The sequence below is a fragment of the Dromiciops gliroides genome, chromosome 1 (assembly GCF_019393635.1).
Source record: "Dromiciops gliroides isolate mDroGli1 chromosome 1, mDroGli1.pri, whole genome shotgun sequence".
NCBI lineage: Eukaryota > Metazoa > Chordata > Mammalia > Microbiotheria > Microbiotheriidae > Dromiciops > Dromiciops gliroides.
This window is the reverse complement of record NC_057861.1, coordinates 672,119,797-672,137,542: the sequence shown is the minus strand read 5'-3', so window position 1 is coordinate 672,137,542 and position 17,746 is coordinate 672,119,797. Positions and strand designations below refer to the sequence as shown.

The 17,746-nt window shown below is 45.8% G+C and overlaps 1 protein-coding gene across 1 annotated transcript in view; it reads left to right on the top strand.

Annotated features, from left to right (window-relative positions):
- Positions 1 to 17,746, top strand: part of ZBTB47 (zinc finger and BTB domain containing 47) — a 45,815-nt gene that overhangs the window by 6,877 nt on the left and 21,192 nt on the right. Inside the window, 1 exon segment of the mRNA XM_044004847.1 lies at positions 17,039 to 17,088. The gene's annotated coding sequence lies outside the window, so the exon portion shown is untranslated.

The following is a 17,746-nucleotide window of genomic DNA, read 5'->3' as shown; positions in this document are numbered from 1 at the left end:
TTTGATCTCCTGGACCCTCCGTGGCTTTTTAGAGTTCATCTTTCTGTGACTGAGCTTTTTTGCTTCCATTGTTGTAGTCACTGGGTGTGATGCTGGCCCAGTTCTCCTTATTTCATTCTTCATCTGTTCATACAGTGTTTCCTGTGTGTCTCTGAGTTCCTCACCTTTGTCTTCTCCCACACACAACATTTCATTAGATTTAGAAACCAGCTGTCCCTCCGTTTGTCCCAAAGGGACATTATATGTGTTCCTTGTGATTGGTGGGATTCATGGCAGATCGGTGTACTAGCTATTTCTTTGTCTCTCCTCCACCCCACCTGGTGCCAATCACAGTGCTTTGACCATAATAGGCACTTGGCAAAAGTTTCCCTAATTGGATTTGTTGGCTCAGTTTGCCAATTGAAATACTTCTTACCTGTATGACCTTGGACAAAACACCTTACCTCCTGGAGTCTTACTTTCTTCATTTGTAAAATGGCTGGAATGGGGCTTATTAGAAAAGTACTTGGAAAGGTTTAAATCATTTTGGAAGTGCTGGCGATTATCAGCTAATGGCTTAAATTGTTTGTTCATTAACATTTTGTAGGGGAACATGGCTGTGCATTTGAAAGATTGCTTGGGTGGAGTAGGAAGGTTCTTTTGTTGGGGAAAGAGCACTTAGGCTTGGCATCTGAGTTTGAATCCGGACCCAAACGTTTCCTAGCTGGATGAGTCTGGTCCTCAGTTTTCTCCTTTGTAAAGTGGGAATGTTGCTACTTAGATTATCACCTTCATGGGGTTGTTATTGAGACCCAGATGAAGGAGTAGATGTTTATGAGCAGAGGAGAGTCACATTGTGTGTGTGTGTGTGTGTGTGTGTGTGTGTGTGTGTGTGTGTGTGTGTGTGAGACTCATTTTGATCTTGTGTGAAAGAGACATTTTGGTCTTGTGAATAGAGAGACTTGGAGCTAGAAGGAGCTGAATTCAAATTCTACCTCAGAGACACTTACTAGCATTATGACCCTGGGCAAGTTACCTAACCTCTTTCGACCTTGGTTTCCTCATCAGTAAAACAGAGATAATAACAGCACCTGCTTCCCAGGGTTGTCATTGATGTTCAAATGAGAGAAGGGGTAAAAGCATTGTGCAAACTCTCATGCCCTGTAGAAATGCCAGCTACTGTAATAATGAATAGTCAGTTTTACAGTGCCATTTAAACAGGGGCTCTGATGCCACTTCTGGGCTAAGGGGGCAGGTGGTGTAGTGGTGAGAGCACAGGATGGACACCAGTTAGGAGTCTCCTGCAGTAGTGCAGAGAAGAGGTGAGGAGGGAATAAAGAAGAGAGGATGGAGGAAGACCACTGGAATAGCCACTGGATGTGGGCAGTGTGAGAAATGGAGCTTGGGTGTCAGGAAGCATGGCAGTGCCTTTGGCAGCCGTAAGGAAACCAGAAACCCAGCCTTGTGTCTTTTAGTCTAGGGATCCGGGGACTACTAGAAGGAATCACAGAGACCAGAGGAGATGCAGCAGCAGCTTGACCAGAGGTAATGGCAATCTTCAGTCCTTTAAATAGGGAGAGGGGCTTGGACCCTAATTTGCTGGGTCTTTGTCTTATGGGGGTGTGGAGATGGAGGGGAAGGAGAGAGGGCGAGGGAGAGAGAGGAAAGGTGGAGAGAAAGGAGAGGGGGGTGTAGCTAGGTGGCACAGTGGATAGAGCACTGGCCCTGGATTCAGGAAGACCTGAGTTCAAATCCAGCCTCAGACACTTAACAATTACTAGCTGTGTGACCCTAGGCAAGTCACTTAACCCCAATTGCTTCACCAAAAAGAAAAATGGAGAGAGAGGAAGAGGAGGAGAGAGAAGAGAAGAGAGAGAGGGAGGGAGGGAGGGAAGGAAAGCCAGAGCCAGGGCCAGAGAGATCGAGAGACCAGAAGATCCATAGTGGCCCCAAGAGCTGTTAGGTGGTAGTGGTGGAGTGCACAGCAACCTTTATCTAATAATAATGTTGTTGTTCAGTCATGTCTGACTTCATGACCTCGTGGGCTATAGCATGCCAATACTGTTCTTGGGGTTTTCTTGACAAAGATACTGGAATGATCCTTCTCCAGTGGATTAAGGCAAGCAGAGGTTAAGTGACTTGCCCAGGGTCACACATCTAGTAAATGTCTAAAGCTGGATTTGAGCTCAGGTCTTCCTTTTTCCAGGTGCAGAGCTCTTATCCACTGAGCCACCCAGCTGCTCAAATAATAGTTGGCATTTATAAAGCACTTTAAGGTTTGCAAAGCTCTTCTGCATGTATTATCACATCTAATCCTCACAATGCTAGGAAGTAGGTGCTATTATAATCCCCATTTTATCGATGAGGATACTGAGACTTACAGAGTTTAAGTGACTTGCCCAGTGTCACTATGCTAGTATCTGTGAGGCAGATGACCAGGGCCCTCTCTCTACTACTCGCCCTAGCATCTTGTATCAGGTAATATAGGGTGTTCTAGTTATCTGTGCTTACGTGTTATCCCCACGCTAGCTGGTGAGCTCTCCTGAGTTCCTAGGACCGGCTTCTATGCATAGTAGGCACACAGATGTTTGTTATGGAATTGATTAGGTTTTTACTGTTTGTAGGGCCTGCGCCTATTGCCAAGAGAACAACAGAGATGGAAAAAGCCTCTGTCCGGCCGCCCCCCCCCCCCAAGAGCTTGGTCTCAGTTCAGTTCAACAAACATTTAATAAGTGCCTGCTGCATACAGAGGGAAATGTACAGAGGGAAGACAGCACCGTCTGTGCCCTAGAGAAGCTTATGGTCTGGTGTACAGAGGTGACACGTACATGGATAAGTAGTGGGATGCACAGGTGAACGTGATGGGTTCAAAGGAGAGAGCCAGACAGAATACCTTCAGGATATCTGAGGAGGAGAAATCACTTTCACGTGTGTGTGTGTGTGTGTGTGTGTGTGTGTGTGTGAGAGAGAGAGAGTGAGTGAGAGAGAGAGACAGAGACAGAGAGAGAGACAGACAGACAGACAGACAGACAGACAGAGACAGACAGAGACAGAGACAGAGAGGCACACACACACAGACAGAGAAAAGGATCAAGGGAGGCTTCACACAGGGGAAGGTCATCTGAGCTGAGCCTTGAAAGAATTCAAATGAACTCAACAAACATTTCTTTATTAAGTGTTTACTACGTGCAAGGCACTGAGAAGGATTTCAGCAGATGGGGATGAACAGGGAGGGGAGAGAGAACACTTTCCACTGAGCATTTTTTATTTTATAATGTGTCCCCGGGGAAGGACGTGGAACAGCATGAGAGGCGAGGGTGTTGGGAAGGGAGGTCCTGCCCTTTCATGGGGTGCCAGGTGGAGGAGGGAACCCTGTTCTCCCTTGCATGCAAGGCTGTCTGCCATCTGCAGATCCTGAGCATCTCTGCCTTGGGTCTTCTCCCTGTGTCCTTAGACTGCTGATATGGAGAAAATCCTCAGCTTGGATTGACTCTGGAGAGCTCATGCACGTGCGCACACACACACACCCGCTCACACATGTTCACTTTTTGTCTCTATGTCTCTGTCTCTGTCTGTCTCTCTGTCTGTCTGTCTCTCTGTCTCTGTCTCTCTCTGTGTTTCTTTCCGTGTCTCTCCCTTTTCCTCTCTCCCTTCATAGTCAGAAAAGGGGCTGGATGGGAGGCTGAGCTTGTTTATAGGGTTCTGATTCTGTCTCCAGACTGCTCTCCTGGCTCTGCCCTCACCTTGTCTCATTCTTAAGGTTTAGCAGTGGAAGGGACATTAGAGCTTGTCCAGGTAAACCTCATTTTATAGTTGAGAAAACTGGAGCTCTGCTAGGTCCCAATTAATGCAAATAACGAGTCCCATGAAGCGGTTACACACATTCAAATTCCCACAATTGGAATGATGGGTGATTTGCCCAAGGTCAAACATAGTAGGTTGTAGATCTGGGCTTTATCCCCAGCCACTGTATCTTCCTGGTCCAAAAATTTGGGGCCTTTTGGAGTTTGCCTGCCTTGGCTTGCTCCAAACCTGGTGAGATTGTGGGAACTGGAGCTGGTAGGAACCCTATGTATTATCTAGTTCAGCCTTTTTAGTTTATGGGTGAATTAGATGACCTCTCAGGGTCCCTTCCTGCCTAATGTTAAAATCTAGGAGCAGTGGTGTCAAATTCAAATAAAAATCATTAAAATGTATATAAGAATCGCTCTGGGTGAGTATTTACTTAGAAAACAACATATTGGGGCAGCTAGATAGTGTAGTGGATAGAGCACTGGGCCTGGAGTCAAAAGGACCTGAGTTCAAATCTAGCCTCAGATACTTACTAGTAGTGTGACCCTAGTAAAGTCACTTAACTCCTATTGCTGAGGGAAGGAGGGAAGAAAACCACACATTAACTTTATCTATGTTCTGTGGTATTCTTGCTTATGTTGTTAAATATTTCACAGTTGCATTTTAATCTAGTTCTGGCTCACTCACTGACCACATGGCCTGTGTTTGACACCTAGACTGGGGTGCAAGCCTTCTTCATTATCCTCTAGACCTGAAATTGTATGATTTGAGTCTTAGTTCTGTTCCCCCTTATTCTGTGCCTTTGAGTGAATCACTTAATTTCTTCCCCTCCCCCCCACCCCTGCCCCAGGCCTTCCTATATGGTATCCACCAGCCCAGCAGCTTAATACATGGAGAGATAAAAATGGGTAGTTGTGGTGAGGACCCTTCAAGATCCCTTTAGGAAACTGAAGTTCTTTTTCCCCTGCCTCTCTCTGTTCTCTCCTCCACCTCTTGGAAAGTGGAGGAGCCTCAGATCTTGGAGGAGAAGGAGGTGTCAGAGCTTATGGGAGTAACTTCATGTCAACTGCCCCTTGCATGCTTCCTCCTCTGTCTCCCAGCCCCAGGATAATCCATCCCAAGAGGAGGAAAGTCGATGACATTCTGAGGCTCCGGTAGGCTTAGAGCTGGGTCATTCAGAAGGTGCGGTCTGGGAAAACCAGCTGCCTTCAGTGATTGTCTTGTTCTCCTCCTCCTTCCCCTTCCCCCTTCCCCTTCCCCCTTCCCCCTTCCCCCTTCCCCCTTCCCCCTTCCTCCTTCCTCCTTCCTCCTTCCTCCTTCCTCCTTCTCCTTCTTGTCAATGAGGGTTAAGTGACTTGCCCAGGGTCACACAACTAGTAAATGTCAAGTGTCTGAAGACAGATTTGAATTCAGGTCCTCCTGAATCCAGGGCCTATGCTCTATCCACTGCACCACCTAGCTGCCCCTCAGTGATTGTCTTCTACCCAGGCTGTTAGCTGCCCCAGGCTGGACCCCAGGCCTGCACAACCCAAGTTTCTTTGTGCCTTCAAAGGTCATTGGTTTATCATTGTTTTGCAAAATGATCGGCTCCCAGAGCTGGGAGAGACCTAGAACATAAAAGGGCAGAGCTGAAAAGTACCTTAGGGGTCCTCTGCTTACTGACTCATAACATCTTAAGAGATGGAATGGTCCCCAGAGACGTTAGGCTCATCTGTACCTGACTAGAATCTCATCCACAGCGCGCTGAACACTCAAAGACCTCCAGATACCAGTAACTCACTCTTCTCTCTGAATTCCACCTTTGAGAAACTGCTAGGGAATTTTGGTTTTAGATCAAACTGAGAGACTGGGAAAGATCTTGTGAAGGAGATCTGAGCCGAGTCTCCAAGGAAATCAAGGAAATTAAAAGGCAGAGATGAGGAGGGAGAGCACTCCAGGCTAGTGCCATGGACAGAGGCATGGAGGTGGGAGATGGAGTTATCATGTGTGAGAACGGGCAAGTAGGACAGCATAGCTGGCTCATAAGAGGACATGGAGAGGAATGAAGTATGTGAAGTTTGGAAAGTTAGGAAGAGACCAGGTTTTGAAGGGCTTTAAGTGCTGAGCAAAGGGTTTGCCATTTGATTCTGGAGGTCAGAGCATGCTCTTTCCTCATACTGATCAATAAAATGCTCAGACACTTTCCACACCCACTGTGGCCACCATCATCTTGTACTTGTGAAGCATGATGTGTACATTGCTCTGTTAAATTTCACTTCATTAGAATATTTTAGACTGGGTAGATCTCTTTGGTTCTTGACTCTGTCATTAGCCATTCCTCTCAGCTTTGTGTCATCTGCAGATAAGCATATTATCTATACCTTTATGCAAGTAATTGATGGAAATGTTACACAGTACAAGGCCAAGGACGGATCCTGAGCCATTGTACACAGCAAGTACATAATAAATGCCTTATTCATTCATTTGCTCAATCCACTGGAGACCACACTCCCAAGTTTTCCTCAACCAATGAAAGATGATGGCTTTTGGGGTCCCATCTTTCAACCAGTTCTGAATACAAACCCATTATCCCATTTTGTCAGCAAGGATAATGTGAGAGGTCCTACTTTGATTTCAGAAACTTATTTGACAAGGTACATTTGAATCTTTCTCCTGACCTTTCATTCCAGTAACTCTTTTGAGAAAGGAAATAAAGTTAATCTGGCATGATCTATTCCTTCTGAAGCCTTGCTGGTTTTTTACAGTTGCCACTTTCTCATCTAGATTATAGTTTATATCTGTGTGGCGTTTTAAGGATTGCAAGCACTTTACCTACGTTATCTCATTTAACTTTTATGAAAGCCTTGTAAAGTAGGTGCTGTTATTATTCCCATTTGAAAGATGAGGAAGATGAGACTCAGTGAGGGTAAGTGACTTGCCTAGGGTCATAGAGCTGGCAAGTGTTGGGGGTGGGATTTAAGCCGAGGTCTGGGGATTCCCATTCCCTCACTCCGCACTGCCCTGTGCTGTGTTTAGATGCCATAACCATCCATTTGATGACACATCCTAGGATTTTACTAGGAATTGAACTTTCCAGTCCTGTAGTTTGCAGACTGCACTATTCCTTTTTTTGGTGGTGGTGGTGGGGATTGGAACAATAATTACCATGCTTCATTCATGTGGCAGCCCCTTCCTTCTCCACAGTATTTGACACTAAATTTTCATTGATATCTTTTATTTTTACCTCACCTACACTTTCCAATATACCCTTGCCCCTCTCCTTCCCAAAGAGCCATCACCCATAAGAAAGAATTTTTAAAAAAGAGGAAAAGAAAATGATAGAGTGCAGGACATTTAAAAAGTCTGACGTTCTATGTAGAGGGACCCCTAGTTCCTCACATCAGCAAAGAAGTGAGGTAGGTACAATCTCATATCTCTCCTTTGGACCAAGCTTAATCATTATAATCTCGTGGCCTTCAGCTTTGATTGTTGCATTGTCATTATTTTTTCCACGAATGTCATGGAAGTCTTTGTATATGTTGTTTTCCTGGTTCTACTCACTCCACCTTGCATCAGTCATACAAGTCTTCCCATGCTTTTCTGTTTCCATCTCATTTGTTGCTTCTTATAGGACAATAATATTCAGTGACATGCATGTACCACAGTTTGCTTAGCCATTTCCCAATCAGTGGGCATCTCCTTTATTTTTAGTTCTTTGCTACTAGAAAAAATGCAGCTTGATTTCTAAAATTATTATTTGAAGCTTTGATTTTTATCACTGGCCTAGCTGTGGCACTTCTGGACCATTTTATCTCCACAGTTCCAAAGATGACACTGGCATTGGTTCAGGATCACATCAACCTATTCAGAACCATAAGATGTCATTTGTTATGTCTCGGTGACTTGAACTCATTAAACACTATACATTAAACATTATAATCTCCCTACTTATTTTGAATATTGATTCCCTATTAGCTATTTTCTTTCTGTCCTTTCTAGTCTCCTTGGCAGAGAAAACAGACACAAGAAAGAGTTGATTACTTCTGCCTTCCCTTGGTAGGCAAAGAAATCCCATCCTTTTTTTCTTCTGCTTCAGGATGGGACATTTCAGTGCATTTGTAATTGTATTGATGTGGGTATTCCTTCCATTAGGGCAGTTAGAGCGCCAGCCCTAGGAGTTAGGAGGACCTGAGTTCAAATCCAGCCTCAAACACTTATTAGCTGTGTGATCCTGGGGCAAGTCACTTAACTTTTCCTCAGTTTCCTCCTCTATAAAATGAACTAGAGAAGGAAATGGCAAACCACTCCAGTATCTTTGCCAAGAAGATCCCCAAATGGGGTCACAAAGAGTCAGATAGGACTGAAATGACTGAATAACAATTCCTTCCATTTATTCATATGACAAGAGTGCATATATTATTGGATTGGTTTTGATGTATCGGTTAATTTTATTAGACTGCTTTTTGTTCCTTTTTTATTCTTTGTTACAAGGGATGACTGTGGGGATGAGGGGGAAGGGATATATGGGAAAATGAAATGATGTCATGTCAAAGGATCTCACATTTGAAAACCCTTGCACTTCCCTGAAGGCAATCCAACTCATTTTCCTGCTTTTCAATTCTGAGCCCAGTTAGTTGTTCATTTGTGGTGATTATCCAGGGTCTATGGATGAACTCGGCTTCATTTCACAGTCTTGATGATAGGATCATGGATTTAGAACAGGAGGGGACCTTAGAGGTTGTTGAGTCCAATACCTTCTTTTAATGTGATAGTGAGGTTAACACAAGGTCACACATCTAGCAGGCACTCGTGAACCCAGGTCTTCCTCACTCCAAATCCAGTGCCTATTCGTTATTCCCATTTTCTTTCCTGATCTCCCCCCACCCATCTCAGGGCAATGAGGGTTAAATGACTTGCCCAGGGTCACACAGCTAGTGTCAAGTGTCTGAGGCTGGATTTGAACTCGGGTCCTCCTGAATCCAGGGCTGGTGCTTTATCCATTGCGCCACCTAGCTGCCCCCCCCCCAGGGCCATTTTGATGTCAACATTTCCAAAACTGAACTCGTGATCTTTTCCTCAAAACCTTTCCCTCTTCTAAATTTCTCAACTTCCATAAAAGGTACCACCATCCTTCATGCTCTGGGTTAGTAACCTTGGTATTCTCCCCTCCTCATTCTCTCTCACCCCACATATCCAGATAAACTGCCAGATCTTGCTATTCCTGCCACATCGCTCACATTTGATCCCTTCACACAGCTACCACCTTAGTTCAGGCCATCATCACTTGAATGACTGCATCAGCCTCCTAATTGGTCTCCCACCCTCAAGTCTCTCATCATTCCACTCCATCCTATACAGTAAAGCCAGAGTAAATTCTTCTTAAGTGCCTATATAACCGTGGGATTCCTCCATTCTGTCAACTCCAGTGACTTCCCACTGCCTTTAGGATCAAGCACCAACTCTTGTGGTTAGCTTTTGAAGACCATCACAGCTTGGCCCCAACCTATCTTTCCAGCCTCGATGGATGCCATTCTCCCATGCGCTGTGATCCAGCCAGGCGTGCTCTGTCACTGTACTTCACACACGGTCCTCTATCTCCTGCCCCCGAACTTTTGTGATGGGCATCCAACTTACCTGGAAGGTACTCTCTCCTTAATTTAGCCTCAAAGATCCTTCTGTTCCTGTAACATTCGGCACAAGCACCATCTTCAAATCAGGAACCTTTCCCCACTTACTCCAACTGCTAGGTGCCTTCCCTTCCAAAGTACCTTGCTGTTTGACTACTGTGTATTCATCCACTTTCTAGTGCCTTCCCCATGAAAACATAGGCTCCCTCTAGTAGGTAGGGATTATTTCATTCTTTGTACTTGTATCCCTAGCTCCTACCACACATGGCACATTAGAGACACTTGGGAAATGCCTGTTCCTTGAGTCCTTGATCATCTGAATAGATATCCTTCATCCATTTGGTTTTTTTCCTGTATGCATAGATAGGCTGAACATTTCCAGGGATCATGGATCTCATGTAGAAGGCTGTGCATTATCCTGGGGCTTGATATAATCAGTACAATGTTATCTGTACCCCCAACAGGGGATTCCTTTTCTACTGAGACATGGCACCAGACGTCCTCCATGATGGTGGCAAATGCCTTTGGCAAGCGTATGTCTCCTTGTTTTATGCCTTGTTTGATGTTAATAATTATAGCAAATATGACCGTAAAACTCCCTCTGGTTGTCCTTCGTTTTCCTGGGCTCAGCTCATTCTGAGTTTTTAGTTCTCCTCCAATTATTCTCATAGGACCCTGCAATACACTTGGGCATTTGTTTTCTATTATCTGCCCTTGCTTCTGTCTTCTGTCCTTGTCTTTTAAAAATCTAACTTGGTTGATAATTTCCCTGGGCATCCGCTTCCACTCTTTAGACAGTCCTCCCCCCTTTTATTCCTCATAGGAATTATTTCTTTTGTAGCCTCAGAATTTCATTCTTGGGAGTTTCTGATCACTCCTGGTCTAGCTTCCTCTGCAGAGTTTTAATCTTTGGGAACCTCCATATTTATCTTTTTTTCAAGAGTCCTTGAAATCTTTTCTTTAGCATAATTATAAAATAATAACGACAGTTAACGTTTATACAATATCTATTTTGTGCCAGGCAGTTTACTAAGTACTTTATAGATATTATCTCACTTGATCTTTACAACAACCTGGGGAGATATGTTCCCATCTTACAGACAAAGAAACTGAAAGTGACTTGCCCAGGGTCATGCAGCTAGTAGGTGTCTCAAGCTGGATTTGAACTAGGGTCTTCCTGATTCCAGGTCCAGCATTCTATCCACTAAGCCATCTAGTTGCCTATAAATATCAAATGATATCTGACTGTCCTTTCCTTCTTGGTTGTAAAGTCTAAGATAGAGTAGTCACTTTTTCCTAAGGTTCCCATCATTTCTTTCCCCCCACCCCCCATCATTTCTACAACTTGTTCCTCTTTGTTCATTAGGTCCAGAATAGCCACTGCCCTTATGGTTCCTTCCGTCTTTTGCAGGATGAAATGATCAAGGCCAGTTAAGAATTTAATTGTGCCTCTGCTTTTGGAATTGAGAGCATGCACATGTCAAGATAATTGAAATCTCTTATCACTTCTGCATCTGTATCCCGAGCTCATCTATTTCCTCCTTCCATCCAGTTGGTCTGTGGTATAGTCTCACAGAAACCTCAGCTCTGTCTTACGTGAAACAGAACACCCAGAAAATATTTCCCCTTCCCTTGTTTTACAGAGTCAGCAAAGCGATAAATGTTTATGAAGCACCTACTCAGTGCAGGGCACTATGCTGGGTGCTAGGGATCCTGAGATAGAGATGTCACCTGCTATCTCATTGGGGGAGGGAGAGGTGGGAGCCAGGTATACAAATAACCTCTGATATAAGAGAGAAAAGGAGAAGCTTGGGGAGGGGCAGCTCACTTTTTTTGTGTGTGTGTGAGGCAATTGGGGTTAAGTGACTTGCCCAGGGTCACGCAGCTAGTAAGTGTTAAGTGTCTGAGGCCGGATTTGAACTCAGGTCCTCCTGACTCCAGGGCCGGTGCTTTATCCACTGCACTACCTAGCTGCCCCTGGCAGCTCACTTTTGTCTGGAAGGGGTGAGGTCAAGGAAGCCATGGAGGTCACACTAAGACCAGGCCTGGAAATTCCAACAGATTTCATTAAGCAGAGATGAAGACCGGGAGTCTATTAGAGACATGAGTAACAGCATGAACATGGAAACAGGCAGGAGCAGGGTGAGGCTGGGGATGGAAGGTGATCCAAAAATACAGGCTTTGTGAAGGAAGAGAGTATGAAATGAGGTTGGAGCCAGAGTGTGCCAGGCTTTGAACACCAGACTGCGAAGATTGTATTTGAACCTATGGGCAATGGGGATTTCTGAAAAGGGAATTTTGTGGACAGATCTGCACCTTAGGAAATCATTTTAGTTGCTAACCAGGGGAGGGGAGAAGCTAGCAAGTAGCAGGTTGTCCAGCCTGTCCCAAAATTCTTATTGCAGTGAACTTAAAACTGTGGTGAGACTTTTGGGATGCCCAAGTGGGACTCCTGAGTATGGAGATGGTTGTAGGAGGAGAGTGGGGGTGGGGGTCGTAGACCTTGAAATGATAGAATCTGGTAATGGGATTATACACGGAGAGGGAGGTGACAAAGATGACCCTGGAGTCTTGAGTTGATAGTGGGCGAGTTAGGTGATGATGGTGCCCTCTAGGGATATGGTCAAGTTGGGAGAGGAGGCGGAAGATGCCAAGTTCATTGGAAGATGGCAGAGTTTGATAGGCTTGGAAGGGGCTTCCAGCAGGTGGTTGAAGATGTGGGTTGGAGGGTCTGGGGAATCATTGATCTGGTGATGCTGCAAAAAGATCTTGGAGGCCTTTTAGTGCCATAATCTAATTACAGATGAGGCCACGGAAGTGAGTTGTCCAAGGTCACACAGTAAACATCAGAGGTGGAACTGGATAGATTTATTTTGAGATGTAATCGTTGATGACAAGGGAGCAGGTGAGATTACCAGAGAAGAGGACATAGGAACCAGTCTTAGAGACAGGCTCTAATCCTCGGGGGTGGGAGGAATGTGATGACTTGGAGGTGGAGTGGCCAGAGAGGTAGGAGGGGAACCAGGAGGCTATCACATTTCTGAATATGGTATTCAGAAGAATGGGGTGGTCAGCAATGTCAACGACTGCGGGAAAAATGGTTAAAGGCTAAAAACTGAGCAAAGGCCACTTTGTGTTCCCACTTCTATCCCTACTAAACCTTCCCTGATCCAGTCCATTGGTCAGGGACTTCTTCCTTTGATGCACTTAGATATTCCTGGTAACTTACCCCCTAACTAGACTTTGAGTTCTGCGAGGGCAGCAACTGTGTCATCAAAACTCTGCAAACTGAGGGATCTCCTGCCCCACCCCCTGAACAGTGCAGGGCTGCATAAGAATACAAGTGCACATAGTAGGTGCTTGTTAAGTATTTGGGTGATAAGAGGAGGATATTAATAATGACCTTTGACAGTGTAGAACCCAGGTTTTCCGAGTCCCAGGAAAGTATTAGTGTAGGAATTGAAATCTCAATTCATAGATAGAGAAACCAAGGCTCTGAGATCTGAAGTCTTGTTGAAGATGACACAGACAGATAATGGCAGTGTGAGACCAGCCTTCTCAGGTCTCTTGATACCCCAGTTCAGCATTCTTTCCACTCAGATGTGGCACATCTGGACTGATGTGCTCATGGGAGAGGGTGAGAGTCCTTCTTTCTCCTCGAATCAGCAACCAAGGAAGTATGGCACAGGGACAAGCATGCTAGTTTTGGAGCCAGAGTCCCCAGGTTCAAATCCCAGCTTTGCTGCCTTGTGTGACTTGTGTAAACTGAGGGGAATGACTGAACTTCTCAGGAGGGGGCTGAAAGTCCTGGGATCTGAGAGCTGGAAGGAACTTGCATGATCATTTATTTAGTTGGTCCAAATTCTGGTCTAATCTATCCCTTTTCTCCCCCTCCTCCACTCCCCATGGGGAAACCGAAGCCCAAGAGCCAGGAAGGAATTTGCCTAGGCTTAAACAGCTAATAAGTGTAGGAGCCAGGGCTAGAATCCCAGAGACAGGAGGAGAGAGAAGCCTGATGGGGCCAACAGGATACAGCACAGACAAATGTATTACAGAGTTGAGCAACAGCCTCATGTGCCTTTAGATGTAGAGGGTGAAGTCTTGTCTGAGATGCAGTGACCTAGTTGGTTAAATCTGGGAAGATTCCTGTAGGAGGTGGACTTGGAGGGGTGTTTTCAAGGTAAACTGTGACATTTAGTGCCAGGCAGGAGGAAGGGGGAGTGAGTGGGGAATAAAGACTCTGTGTACAGGTAGGGTGTGTGTGTGTGTGTGTGTGTGTGTGTGTGTGTGTGTGTGTGTGTGTGTATCTTAGTCATCTCTCCTCCACTTTCAGTGGCACCTGCGGTCCAAACTTCTGAGACTTGGGGATCTTGTCGTCTGATGGCTTTTTCTGCCTCAGATGGCCTCCTGGTTATCACCAAAAGCAGGGAGACCCCCTTTAATGGAGCATGGGGTGGGGGCTGGGTGTCATTGTATGGTCTTTGGCCTTTCCAGCCTGAACTAGGCAAAGCTCCCCTGGTGGATGGGGCCTGGAGCTGACCACCTTGCAGGGTCCCAGGGAAGATGATAGTTCGACTTCCTGGCATGGTCTCTGTTTCAGTCCTGCTCCGTGAGAGCCTTATCCTCCAGGAGGGGATGGAAAGCATCAGGTGATAGCCACAGGGAGATTTTTCATATCTTACATGTTACTGCCAGGCTTGGAGTTAGGAAGATCTGGATCTGAATTCAGATCCTGGATCTGACATATATCAGTTGTGTAACTCGTGAGCCCCTCACTTAACTTTTTTTTTTTTTTTTTTTTTTTTTAGTGAGGCAATTGGGATTAAGTGACTTGCCCAGGGTCACACAGCTAGTAAGTGTCAAGTGTCTGAGGCTGTATTTGAACTCAGGTCCTCCTGAATCCAGGGCTGGTGCTCTTATCCACTGCGCCATCTAGCTGCCTCCTCACTTAACTTTTCAGTGTCTCAGGAGGGAACTCTGTAAGATGATAAATTACTGGGGTGCTGCTCATCTGCCTGGGTGGAGGGAGTTTCCACACTGGGAGTTTTTCAGCCCCATTGAAGTCATGGGTCTGGACCAAAAAAACAAACAAAACCTGTCCCTCCCCGCCCCAAACTTTAGGCTCATAATTTCATAAATTGTTGGAGCTGAAAGAGACCTTAAGGATCAATTCAGTTGGACTTCTTCATTTTACAAAGGAGAAAATTAGAATCTTAGGTCACAAAGGTAGTACCTTAAATGAGCAGAGATGGAATTTGAACCCAGATCTCCTGATTCCTGGCTGAGCGATTCTCACCTGCTCAGAGGCCGACATGTGTGCTTTCAGGTCTCCCCCAGGTAACACTCATGTGGGTGTGCAAGCCTTGTGTGTGTGTGCACATGTGGGCTCGGATCCTTCCCCATCCTGGGCCCCCAGGCCTGCCTGTGGGAGGTGGAGACTGATCCCGCTTTGGGCCCCACGGGGCTGGCTCCTTGCCTGGGCATCCAGCTCTTGGCCATTTGACATAGGAGGGAAGGATTTTTCCTTTCATTAAATGCTAACAGAACCATTAACTTCCCTGCCTGGGCTCTGCTTCAGCCCAGCTCTATGGGGGCCTTGCCCACCATGAGGGTTGGTATCCCAGGCAGCCTCCAGTCCAGCCTGGCAGGGAATGGTGACAATTAAAATCTCCCCCATTGCGTGGGAGGTAAGAAGGACGAGTAGTATTCTTCCCATTTTACATCTAAGGAAACTGGAGCTGGCAGAATCTGGAAGTGACTTGCCCACAGTCACGCCCAGACCAATGTGAGGCAGAGCCCGCATCTCCAGACTTCAGGTCCTGGGCTCTGTTCTCTCGACCACCCTGAACCTCTTGGCTCTTTTTTGGCCCTGCTTCCCTCTTCTGGGCTGTAACCCATTGTTGCCTCCTCTTATTGGGGAGAAGGGACCTTGGGCTGGTCTCCTCTCCCTTTCCCTGGAGCCCAGCATCTTTATCTATAAAAGGAGGTGTTTGAATGTAGTGATCCAGAAGCTCCCTGCCAACGCTAGACTTTAGTTGGAGAAAAACACTAGTTTTGCTTTTTACAACCTAACCACAGCTAACAGTGAACTCCTTCCAGCTCGGGGGTGGCAGGTAGGCTTGCTCTGCCCTTGGAAGGACCTAAGTTCAAATAATTGCCTCATAACCCTGGGCTGGTCACTACATCTTTCTGTGCCTCAGTTTCTTTCTCTGTAAAATGAGGATAGTAATAACACCTGCTTCCCTGGGTTGCTGTGAGGATCAAATGAGATAGCAAGGCACTTTGCAAACCTTAAAGCCCCAGATAAATGTTTGCTATTGTTATTAATGGCTGTGTCAGCTACTCAGAGCAGGGGATAAAGTCAGGAAGAGTTTGGCTTAGCTGTGTGACCCTGGGTTAGTCACTTTACCCTGTTTGCCTCAGTTTCCTCATCTGTAAAATGAGCTGGAGAAGGAAATGGCAAAACCACTCCAGTATCTTTGTTCAAGAAAACCCTAAATGGGGTCATGAAGAGTCAGACTGGAATCACTGAACAACAACAATTATTAATGGCCAGTTGTGACCTAATGCTGCCTTCATCGTTGTCACAAACAGCTACCATTTCCTCCATCTTTACCTGAGAGGGAGGCAATACAGGGATTACTCTCGTCATTTTGCAAAAATAATTCACTGGGAGAAATTTCTTGCCCAATCCCTACTTTACAGAGGAAGGAAGGATGAAGTGAGGTATTCAGATACAGGCAGGTAATTCACTTCATTAAACCTACTAGTGCCATGTATTATGCCCAATGCTAGGAATACAAAGACGAAAGCCGAGCAATCCCTTTCCTCAAGGAGATCACGCTTAGGGGAGATATAACAGGAACATAGATAAATAAATACAAATGATTAAAAAGTAATTTCCCAAGGGAGACAGTGCAGGGATGATGGCACTTTGGCTTGACCCATACAGTAGGAGTTGACCTCTGAGTTGGCTTTGGAAGGAAGCTGGGGATTTTGGGAGGTGGAGGCAATGAGGAGGTATATGCCAGGTGGGGGCGGTGCCCACCTTGGCAAAATGCACAAAGGAGGGAGATGAATATCCTTTACAGGAAACAATTAGCAAGTGAGTTCCCCTGGCCCTGAGGGACTATGAAAGAGAGGAATGGGAAACAAGACTGGAAAGACATTTGGGAGGCCTGCTATGGAGGCCTTGAAAGGCCATGTGCATCTTGGGGACAGGAGGGAGCCGTGGGATTATCTCCAGTAAGGGACTGACATTGTCAGAAGTCAGCTTTAGGACCCTCAGTTTGGCAGCCATGTGGAGGGTGTGTTAGGGAGAGCTGAGACTGGAACGGAAGCAGGAGGGGGCCATTGTGGTGGTCCAGGTGAAAGGGCCCGAGTGCGGGGCTCCAGAAGAGGTTTCTCTAGTCATCGCAGAGAAATGCTGTGGGTAAAGAGCTTTGTCCTTCTTAAAGGGTAATAGAAATGGCAATAATTGGTGTTGTTCTTTACTAAAGTGAAATCTCCTAAAGTGGGTTTTCTTTCTGTAGTTGGAAAGAATCGTCTGCCCTCTGGCTGTCCAAGGGCTTATCATGAAGAATTAAGTGAGATAATGGATGGGGATGAGCTGTGAAGAGAATACATCTTTTTCTAAATAATTATTGCTTCTACTTCTCGAGCACTTCCAGGGTTTACAAAGGACTTCCCTCACAGCAGTGCTGGGAAGGAGGTAATAAGAGTGTGGTTATCCCCATTTTATAGTTGCAGAAACTGAGGCCTAGGGAAGTGAAGAAGGTTGCTCAAGGTCACTCAGCTAAGAATGATCAGAACCGGGTCTTCTGATCCCAAACACGATAGTGGCATTCCTGTGTATTGCTCCACAGTAGAGGCGGATAACCTTGGCTATTGATCAATTAACAAACATTTATTAAATATTTACTGTGTGCAGGCTCTATGCTAAGCACTGAAGATACAAAGAAAAGCAAAAAATGATACCTGCCCTCAGGGAGTTTTTGGTCTAATTCCCATGACCATGAGAATACACATAATATGTTAGAGTAGATGGAGGGCATCCTTGTGGGGAAAGGTGCCGGCTTCCTCCCACCTGCTCCCTGATGCCGTAGTAAGTATCCTGGGAAGGGATGTGGTGGAGATGTCAGGGCAATGAGAACTAGGGGGGTGGATGCAGCATGGTGAGTTGGGAGAAGCTTTGGAACTAGGGATCGGGAAACCCTTGTTCTAGACTCTCTGACCTTTAGTTTCCTGGTCAATAGAATGGGAATAATATTTCCTCTTCCTACTTAACTGAAGAAAGTGCTTTGTCAGTTTTAATACATTAGAGAAAAGGGGGCCTTTATTCCTCTGGGCCTTGCTCAGAAGTCCCCTGG